Source organism: Dama dama, chromosome 3 (assembly GCF_033118175.1).
Source record: "Dama dama isolate Ldn47 chromosome 3, ASM3311817v1, whole genome shotgun sequence".
In the NCBI taxonomy this organism is placed as follows: Eukaryota; Metazoa; Chordata; class Mammalia; order Artiodactyla; family Cervidae; genus Dama; species Dama dama.
Window position 1 is genome coordinate 32,819,609 of NC_083683.1, and position 9,846 is coordinate 32,829,454.

General features: G+C 40.8%; 1 pseudogene; it reads left to right on the forward strand.

Annotated features, from left to right (window-relative positions):
- The first annotated feature begins 1,251 nt into the window (after positions 1-1,251).
- LOC133049173 (sal-like protein 4) lies at positions 1,252-2,812 on the forward strand (annotated as a pseudogene).
- The last annotated feature ends 7,034 nt before the right edge of the window (positions 2,813-9,846 follow it).

Sequence of the window (9,846 nt, forward strand, 5' to 3'; positions counted from 1 at the left end):
TTCATATAATATTTCGTGACACTGTCCATGTACACATTTCAAAAAATATCAACTGCACCAACACTTATTTCCTGTACTCCTATTACATGCCAGACAAGGTTGTAAGTGCTAGAAATCCCAGGAGAATAGCTATCCAAAGCCACTGCTCTGAGAAGTCTCATTTCTAGACCCAGGTTCAGAGACAATAATAAATAAGGAAAAAAATGAATGAACAAAAGAATTTAACTCAGTAAGCAGGACTATGAAAAAAAATAAAACAAAATTATATGGAAAATTACTTGCATAACTTTAGGATGGGTGGTCAGATACACAGAAAGACATGAAATGGCTGCTTCCTGGGTTAAAATTTCAACTTTAGATTCCCCATAGATTTGAATTAATTATTTAAATCTTTGAAAAATCTTTGGTAGAGTTTTTGAACAATTTCTATTTTCCTTGATAGGTGGAATAATACAAGAGCAAAATGAGAATAAATGTATTAACAACAAAAAAAAGAACCATCCCAAATTTATTCTCTGACAGACAGCACCAGCAGGTAAAAACTATAGGGATTTCTCTGTAAATCATACATTCACAAGACATTATTAACTTAACAAGTGAGAAAGCTTCTGATGTATTTTCTGTAACAATAGCCACTTCACAGTGTGAATGGGGACTACCATTGTGTTCACTTACAATTCCAGAAGGAAAGGCACAACTTGGCAAAACAAAAAATTTCTTTGGATTCTAAAGTCAAGTGCCATTATTGAAAGACAGACTTGAGAACAGTCATGATCCACTCTTAAACACAGAGGGGTAAAGACTTCTCCACCCAGAAACGTGAGTCTTTCTCCTTCCTTGTTAAATCCTCAAAAGTAATGCTTTGTTGTCTGCTTAATATCATCTGTATAGAAAAGGAATTAAGAAAAAAAGGAATTCACAACAATATCTTGAACTTCCAGCTGCTCCCACCAATATATCAACTCTTAGGTTTCCCACAGGGCCTAGGAGCAGTTCAGCAATCATCAAATAGGAAAACAGAGACTAATCGCTTAAAAAATGACACATGAATGAGGTAGATAAATTAAAGCTTTCACATCTAGTACTTGCCTGTTCCAACTTGGTAGCATTCATGCAATACCAGAAAAAAAATCTTCATAATCATTTGGCATTTAGTCACAATCAAGGGCATTTTTGGTACAAATTAGTACATGTACTTACTAGTATATGTAGTAAGAAAAGACACCCTTCCTTGAGTTTCTTTCTTCAAGAATGGACACCCAGCTCTTCAACAGGGTAGGCACTGGTGAGCTAAGCTATGTCATCTGAGATTCTCTGCTCAGGTGTTCACCTCTTCTGGTTTTAGGGAGAAGAAGGCATCTGGAAAGCATCTGGAAGATCTTGGCGCTCTTGGGGCACCACCTGAACTGTGGTTAAATAAGCAGCACTGACTCTCTAGTGACTAAAATCAGTCTAGTCAAAAGCATCCTATTTAAGGTTCCAAGGTTGAAAAAAATTTGAAATTCTACAACTGTGGCTTTAAAGAAAAGTACTTTAAAAAAACAAAAGAAAACTGGGTTCGGGGTTGGGAGAATACAAAACAGGCCCCTAAATAGACCACAGACCTTGTCCATTTACCTGCATACCCATCACTGCAGAAGTAAGTATACTGTACCCCCAACTCAGTCCATTCCTCAGAATCTCTCTTCTGGGACTAACCCCAAGGATCTCATGGATGGCTCACTGCCTTAACTGCCTGCACTCCAGGCCTTCTCCAGAAAGCGAGGATGGATTCGTCCTATCTGGGATGGAAGGAAACCATAACTCCCCTTGGTTGGTGGCTTCCAAGGGAGTGGGACACTGGAGCTGGGGTCAGAGACCCTGAAACTGCAGCAGCTGGTAGAGAACATCCACAAGACCACCATCAACCCCAACGAATGTCTCCTTTGCTACCCTGTCCTAAGCTGCGAAAGCTCCCTCGAGAGGCGTCACTGTACTCATACCGGGGAGAGGCTGTTCCAGTGTAAGGTCTGTGATCCAGCCTTCTCCACCAAAGGCAGCCTGAAGACGCACCTCGGGGTCTACCCAACCAACACGTGGGTAAAGACGCAGCATTCATGCCGGATCTGCCGGAAGAAGTTTACCAACATTTGAATGCACATGGGCGGTCAGATTCTCAGATGCCTCTGCCGGAATATCCCTGTAACGTTATGGGTCCTGAGCCAAGGATGATCAGGGGAAATGGCGCCCTCTGTCATAGGGATGTTGTCGAAGTCATCAATGTAGATGAAGTCTGCGCCCAGGAGGCCCCCAGGAGCTCCTTGAAGGTCTCCGAGCGGCTTCCCGGCACCTACTTGTCATCACCTTCTCTAGGGTTGGCCACGCTGGCACCCCTAGATGTCCCAGTGAAGGCGGGTCTCACTACTCTTGTCCTGATGCTGCAGAGCAGCAGAGAAATGGGTTCCGTGGAGAGCAATGGCTTAACCAACGACTCTTCCTCCTCAGTGATGGGGGACACGGAGGATCCGGTATCTGAGCGGAAGTCCAAACACCCTGGAGACCACACACTTCCAGGAAGTCTTCCTCGCCAACAGCCAAGGGAAGGGTGTCAAGTCCAAGTCTCCTGATGCTGGCGGCAACGCGGACAGCTCCCAGAACAGCTGCACTGAGATGATGGAAGGTTGGAGCAGTGTCCCTTCGACGTGTATCCGATCCCAACCAACCTATGTCAAACTTGAAGTTCCTGGTGTTGCTCATTGATCCTGAGACCATGTCTCCATGGATGACAACTTAGTTAGTGGCCCAGCCAAGCAACAAGGCTCAGCACCCATAAAGTCACACGGACTCTCTGGTAGAGGCATCTGGGATTCTGACGGACACAAATACCATCCACTCTCCGCTTGATGGACATTTGGATTCATTTTTTGTTGTTGTTTTTGCACTCTAATCCTAGGTTTATTCAGCACAATTCTTTTACTCTACACAACAAAGTACAAACACAACATTATCTAAAATGCTACAAAGTTACAAAACTCAAACCAGAAAATTTATAATACTGACTGTACATTAAAAGCCAAAAAAAGCAATGCACACATTGCCAAGGTAACCTGCAGAACCACTGTTAATATCAACACAACAAGGGGTTCTGTGATGACCCTACAGAGCTGTCAACTTACTGCTTTCAGGGAGGAAGGGAGACATGGGTGTGTGTTTGCGCGTGCACATGAGTACATGTGAAAGGAACCATTTGGGCAGGCTGGGACTGTATCACACCACCTGGAATCCTTTGCTTATCCCCAGTGGCTTTGCCACTAACCTGGCTCTCAGGAACTAGAAATATAGAAGCTTTCTAGCAGAAAACTGGAGGGCACCTTTGTAAGCAGGACTCCCAAACCAACACCTCCTGCAGCCGGAACTCTGCCAGCTTGAAAAGTGACAGAAGTGAGTTGGATGGGGTACAAGTCACAGGGGCAGACCTCGGGGGGCCCTGCTCGTGGAGGGGGGGAGTTGGAGCTGGAGAGGCTCCTGTGCCGGTGACTGGGGGGACGGGAGTGGGATCTCCAGCCCCCAGGGGACCTGTGCCACATGGGAAGCCGTGGCAGCTCTCTCCCAGCAGGGCTGAATCGCCTGGGGGGATGGGGAGGCAGGTAGGGCGGGTGGCTGAGGCCAGGGGCTCAGCACCTTGGTGGCAGTGATCTCCTGGCCATCGACTTGTCCTCCATCTCTGCGCTTCAGCACCTCCTCAGCCTCATCTGGATGCTCAAATTCCACAATTTGAGCTCAAATGCCATCTAACCATCTCATCTTCTGTCATCCCCTTCTCCTCCCTCCTTCAATCTTTCCCAGCATCAGGGTCTTTTCAGATGAGTCAGCTCTTCGCATCAGGTGGCCAAAGTATTGGAGTTTCAGTTTCAGCATCAGTCCTTCTGATGAATATTTAGGACTGATTTCCTTTAGGATGGACTGGTTGGATCTCCTTGCTGTCCAAGAGACTCTCAAGAGTCTTCTCCAACACCACACTTCAAAAGCATCAATTATTCGGCACTCAGCTTTCTTTATAGTCCAACTCTCACATCCATACATGACTACTGGAAAAACCATAGCCTTGACTAGATGGAGTTTGTTGGCAAAGCAATGTCTCTGCTGTTTAATAGGCTGTCTAGGTTGGCCATAGCTTTTCTTCCAAGGAGCAAGCCTGTTTTAATTTCATGGCTGCAGTCACCATCTGCAGTGATTTTGGAGCCCCCCAAAATAAAGTCTGTCACTGTTTCCACTGTTTTCCCATCTATTTGCCATGAAGTGATGGGACCAGATGCCATAATCTTAGTTTTCTGAGGATTGAGTTTTAAGAAAACTTTTTCAGTCTCCTCTTTCACTTTCATCAAGAGCCTCTTTAGTTCTTCTTCACTTTCAGCCATAAGGGTGGTGTCATCTGCATATTTGAGGTTATTGATATTCTGGCCATCTTGATTCCAGCTTGTGCTTCACCCAGCCCAGCATTTCTCATAATGTACTCTGCATATAAGTAAAATAAACAGGGTGACAATATACCGCCTTGATGTACTCCTTTCCCTTTTGGAACCAGTCTGCTGTTCCATATCCAATTCTAACTGTTGTTTCCTGACCTGCATACAGGTTTGTCAAGAGGCAGGTCAGGTGGTCTGGTATTCCCATCTCTTTAAGAATTTTCCAGTTTATTGTGCTACACACAGCCAAAGACTTTGGCATAGTCAATAAAGCAGAAATAGATGTTTTTCTGGAACTTTCTTGCTGTTTTGATGATCCAACGGATTTTGGCAATTTGATATCTGATTCCTCTGCCTTTTCTAAATCCAGCTTGAACATCTGGAAGTTCACAGTTCACGTACTGTTGAATCCTGGCTTGGAGAATTTTGAGCATTACTTTACTAGCATGTGAGATGAGTGCAATTGTGTGGTAGTTTGAGCTTTCTTTGGCATTGCCTTTCTTTGGGACTGGAATGAAAACTGACCTTTTCCAGTCCTGTGGCCACTGCTGAGTTTTCCAGATTTGCTGGCATATTAGGTGCAGCCCTTTCACAGCATCATATTTTAGGATTTGAAATAGGTCAACTGTAATTCCACCACCTCCACTAGCTTTGTTCATCGTGATGCTTCCTAAGGCCCACTTAACTTTGCATTCCAGCTTGACTCATTGGTGGCCCCTTTATCTTTAGAGTGATCCTTGGACATCTCATCAGAATAGTGTTTTCATTTAATAGGAGAAGGAGCCCTAGTGCTGGATTTTTTTTATTATTTTCTTGGCCTCATAGCAAGCTCTTCTTTTTCTCTCCTGATAAATCTCTTCTCCCATCCTGTGGTGTTCAAAGCAGCAATGGCAGGCTCACTTATCTGAACTGTCATTTCTATCTTGAGTTTGAGAAAGGATCCCTCATGAATTGCAATTTACCTCAAGTATAGCATCTTCCCATGGCCTTGACCTCCTACCACTCTCCTCCATTTTTGGACTTTTAAAAATCTTTTATTGGGATTTTGCCAGTGGTTAAGTGGCTAAGACTCCTGGCTTCCAATGCAGGGGGCACAAGTTATCCCTGGTCAGGGGCCTGGAGATCCCACATGCCACAAATAAAGATCCCACATGCCAGAGTGAAGATTCTCAGTGGGGCAGCTAATACCTGGCACAGCCAAATTAATTAGTTAAAACATTAGAAAATAACAATAAAACCTTTGTTACTACAAAAAAATGCTGCTACGAATATTTTCAAATGTTTTTGGTGCACACACAGTTATATATTCATCTAGGCGAAAGGAGTTACTGATTTTAGATTAATGTATTTCTTCAGTTTTCTATAAAACCTGACTGCTTTCTAAAGATGTCATACCAATTTATAATCCCAACAGTAATGTATGAAAATTCTGCATTCTCATCAATGTTTATTAGCCTTGGTCTTTTTGATTTTTGCCATTGTCGAATATACATAGTGATACTAAATTTTGCTTTTAGTGTGCAGTTCCCTGATGAATAATGAAATTGAAGACTTTTTATATCTTACTATTAAAAAATCCTCATTTTGGCATTAATCAGCTATATATATGTTTGTATGTATATATATGCATATATATATATGGTATGGTACTGTAAGTATCTTTTTAGTAGAATTTCTTATAATAATTTCATTCTTAGAATAATTTCATTCTTATAATAGTGTTTTAGAAGAAATAACTATTTTTCATAAATTTTAAATTATTTTTATTAACTTTAATTTTATTGTAGTTACAATTGTAAATATTTTCTTTACCATTAATCATGCTTATGTTTAAGAAATAATTGACTTTCTTGCAAATTTTTTGGTAGTTTTCTCTTTTATATGGATATTCATTTTTCCTAACATTTATTGAATCTTTACTTCCCCTACTACTCTAAAGTGCCAAATTTATTAAGAATTTAGTATTCTCTTATGGTCTGAAATCTCTACTGTGTTCCTTCAGTCAATCTGCGGCTCTTGAAGCAATATCACACTGTCTTAATTACTATAACTTTGTTAGAGCTCATTAAGTAAGTCCTTATTTTTCCTCCTAAAGAGGTTTTAGAGTTTCCTACATATAATATCATGTTCCATGCAATAGGATTGTGGAATCACAATAATTTACCCTAAATAATTTTCTCCAAAGAATTGGAGAAAATTTACCATTTTCTCCAATACTTTTCTAGTAGTGAAACTGGGCTAAAGTGAATATTCATGAACAATTTTAACCCTTTAATAATAAGTACTTAATAATTAAGTAAATAATCTAACAATAAATAAATAATCAAAGGTAATTTGAGGAATGTTGGTGGATGTGTGACAGGTTCTTTAAACACATCTACCTAGTGGGTTTAGAGACTTAGTGAGTTTAAAAGCTTTGAGTCCCGGCCAATGAAATTCATCTGTGCTTCTCAGTTGACTGATGTTCTCAGTCATTGTTAATCTCAAGAACTAATTCTCATGTATCCTGGAAGGTCTCCACGATCCTCTTTTATTTTTTTAAATTAAAAATTAATTAATTAATTTATCTATTTATTTTTGGCTGTGCTGGGTCTTCACTTCTGTGAGCCAGCTTTCCCTAGTTGTGGCGAGCAGGGACTACTCTCTAGTTGCAGTGCTTGGGTTTCTTATTGTGGTGGCTTCTCTTGATGCGGAGCATGAGTTCTAGGGCACATGGGCCGAGTAGTTGTGACGTATGGGCCAGATGGCTTTTCTTCCACACCTCATAATTTTAAGAAAGTGACAAGAGGAAAAAAAGGTACAAAGATGGGTGCATAGATTATAGGAGCTTATTACTATTGAATTAAAGATAAACTGCAGGGAAGCTGAGGGACATATTTATGATTTTTTGTGAAAAAAGTGAATCTAGAAAACCCTTTTTAAACTATTTTTTATTTTTTGCCTTATAGTGTCACCTTATGGTGACAAGTGGTATGATGAGCAAAGTGCATTTATAACACCTAGATGTCTGGAAGCCTTATCAGAGTCAATAAATATTGAAATGGACAAAAGGTAAATATAATATCAGTATCATTTGGTAGATTATTCTTAAATTAATTAAAGAGTGTTTATACTATATATGCATATTGGTTGCAGGACTTCCCAGATTGCTCAGTGGTAAGGAATACGTGTGCAATGCAGGAGATCTGGATTTGATCCCTGGGTTGGGGAGATCCCCTGGAGAAGGAAATGGCAACCCACTCCAGTATTCTTGCCTGGAGAACTCCATGACAGAGGACACTGGCAGGCTACAATCCATGGGGTCGCAAAAGAGTTGAACACAGCTTAGTGACAAGACAGCAACAATATTGGTTGAAGCACTTTGATTTTAGGCCACACACATATTTATGAGTATGTTATTGTGCTCCTCATTCTTTATTGACACATTGTAAAACCAGGCCTTTAGAATCTTGACCAGGAAAGGGATAGAGCTATATTAGAGGAGCTGAAAACAGGGTCAATTTTAAGATTTTTAGACTCTCTTGATCCTTCTGGAAAAAAATCACTTTACTGAAAGATCACTAATCACTGAAAGAATTGCTGTCAACTCTTCCATATTTTGGTGAAGAATAAAATGTATTTTCAGAAGAACTCAAGCATTTGGTCGAAGAGCTTATTAAAATTAAAATTTGACTAATCAAAATTCTGTTAACTATTAATAATTGTATTATTTTCTTTACTTTAAACCTCCTTTGGTACCACCAGGTTTTTAAAAAATTTTGTCATTTATGCATTATTGAATTTGGTATTTTTAGCTGAAATTGACTTTTATCCAAAGTTTTAAGACACTTTTTTCTTTTGTGCCACCCAAAGGTTTTCCCAGTTATCCTCAAGAGGAGACAAAAGAGGACATCAGAGAATGGGACTTAACAGTTTCTCAGGCAAGAGATTCTTTCATCCTCTACTGGGGTTTCTGAGCTCCCCCAGGTTCCAGGAGTGGATGTTCTGCCCAGCAGTCTCCCAGACGATGGAAGTGAGCACCGAGTCTGCCTCCCTCAAGCTCACCCACACACTGAACTCTGAAAGAGACAGAAAAAGTCCTTCAATGAAGGGTTAAAAATCACCCAGAGTAGAAGTTGCCATCTTACTGAGAGAATGTATATGCTTGTGCTACATCAGTGTGTATAGGAGAGGGTAGGAGGAAGAAGTGATGCATGCTACTGATGAACGAAAGGGGTTCATGTTTATGGATATTCCCTTGTTCCTTTAATTTTACCTCTCATCCAAAATTCATTCAATAGTATTTCTCACAATTCTTTCTTTAATTCCATCATCATCCACCTGAAGATGTCTTCACACTTCACATGATAGTGGAAATTGCCTCGTGGCCCTTTTTGTCTCTTGCACATTTTATTGGTTTTTTAAAAATTAATTTATTTTTTAATTGAAGGATAATTGCTTTACAGCATTTTGTTGTTTTCTGACAAGCCTCAACATGAATCAGCCATGAAAATGAAGTCGCTAGTCATGTCCGACTCTTTGCAACCCCGTGGACTGGTAGCCTACCAGGCTCCTCCATCCATGGGATTCTCTAAGCAAGAATACTGGAGTGGGTTGCCATTTCCTTCTCTAGGGGATCTTCCCGACCCAGGGATCAAACCTGGGTCTCCCGCATTGCAGGCAGACGCTTTAGGTACACATATGTCCCCTCCCTTCTGAACCTCCCTCCCATCTCCCTCCCACCCCACCCCTCTAGGTTGGTACAGAGCCCCTGTTTGAGTTTCCTGAGCCAGACAGCAAATTCCCGTTGGCTGTCTGTTTTACATGTGGGAATGTAGGTTTTCACGTTACTCTTTCCATACATCTCACCCTCTCCTCCCCTCTCCCCATGTTCATAAGTCTATTCTATATTTCTGTTTCTCCTTTGCTGCCCTGCAAATAAATTCTTCAGTATATTTTTCTAGATTCCATATGTATGTGTTAGAAAACAATATTTATCTTTCTCCTTCTGACTTATTTCACACTGTATAATAGGCTCTAGCTTCATCCATCCCATCAGAACTGACTCAAATATGTTCCTTTTTGTGGCTGAGTAATATTCCATCATGTATATGTACCACTTCTTTATCCATTCATCTGTCGATGGACATCTAGGTTGCTTCCATGTTCTAGCTATTGTAAATAGTGCTGCAATGAACAATGGGATACATGTGTCTTTTTCAACCCTGGTTTCCTCAGGGTATATGCCTAGGAGTGGGATTGTTGGGTCATATGGTGGTTTTATTTCTAGTTTTCTAAGGAATCTCCATACCATCTTCCATAATGGATGTATCAATTTACATTCCCACCAACAGTGCAAGAGCATTCATTTTCTCAAAACCCTCTCCAGCATTTATTGTTTGTAGACTTTTTGATGATGGCC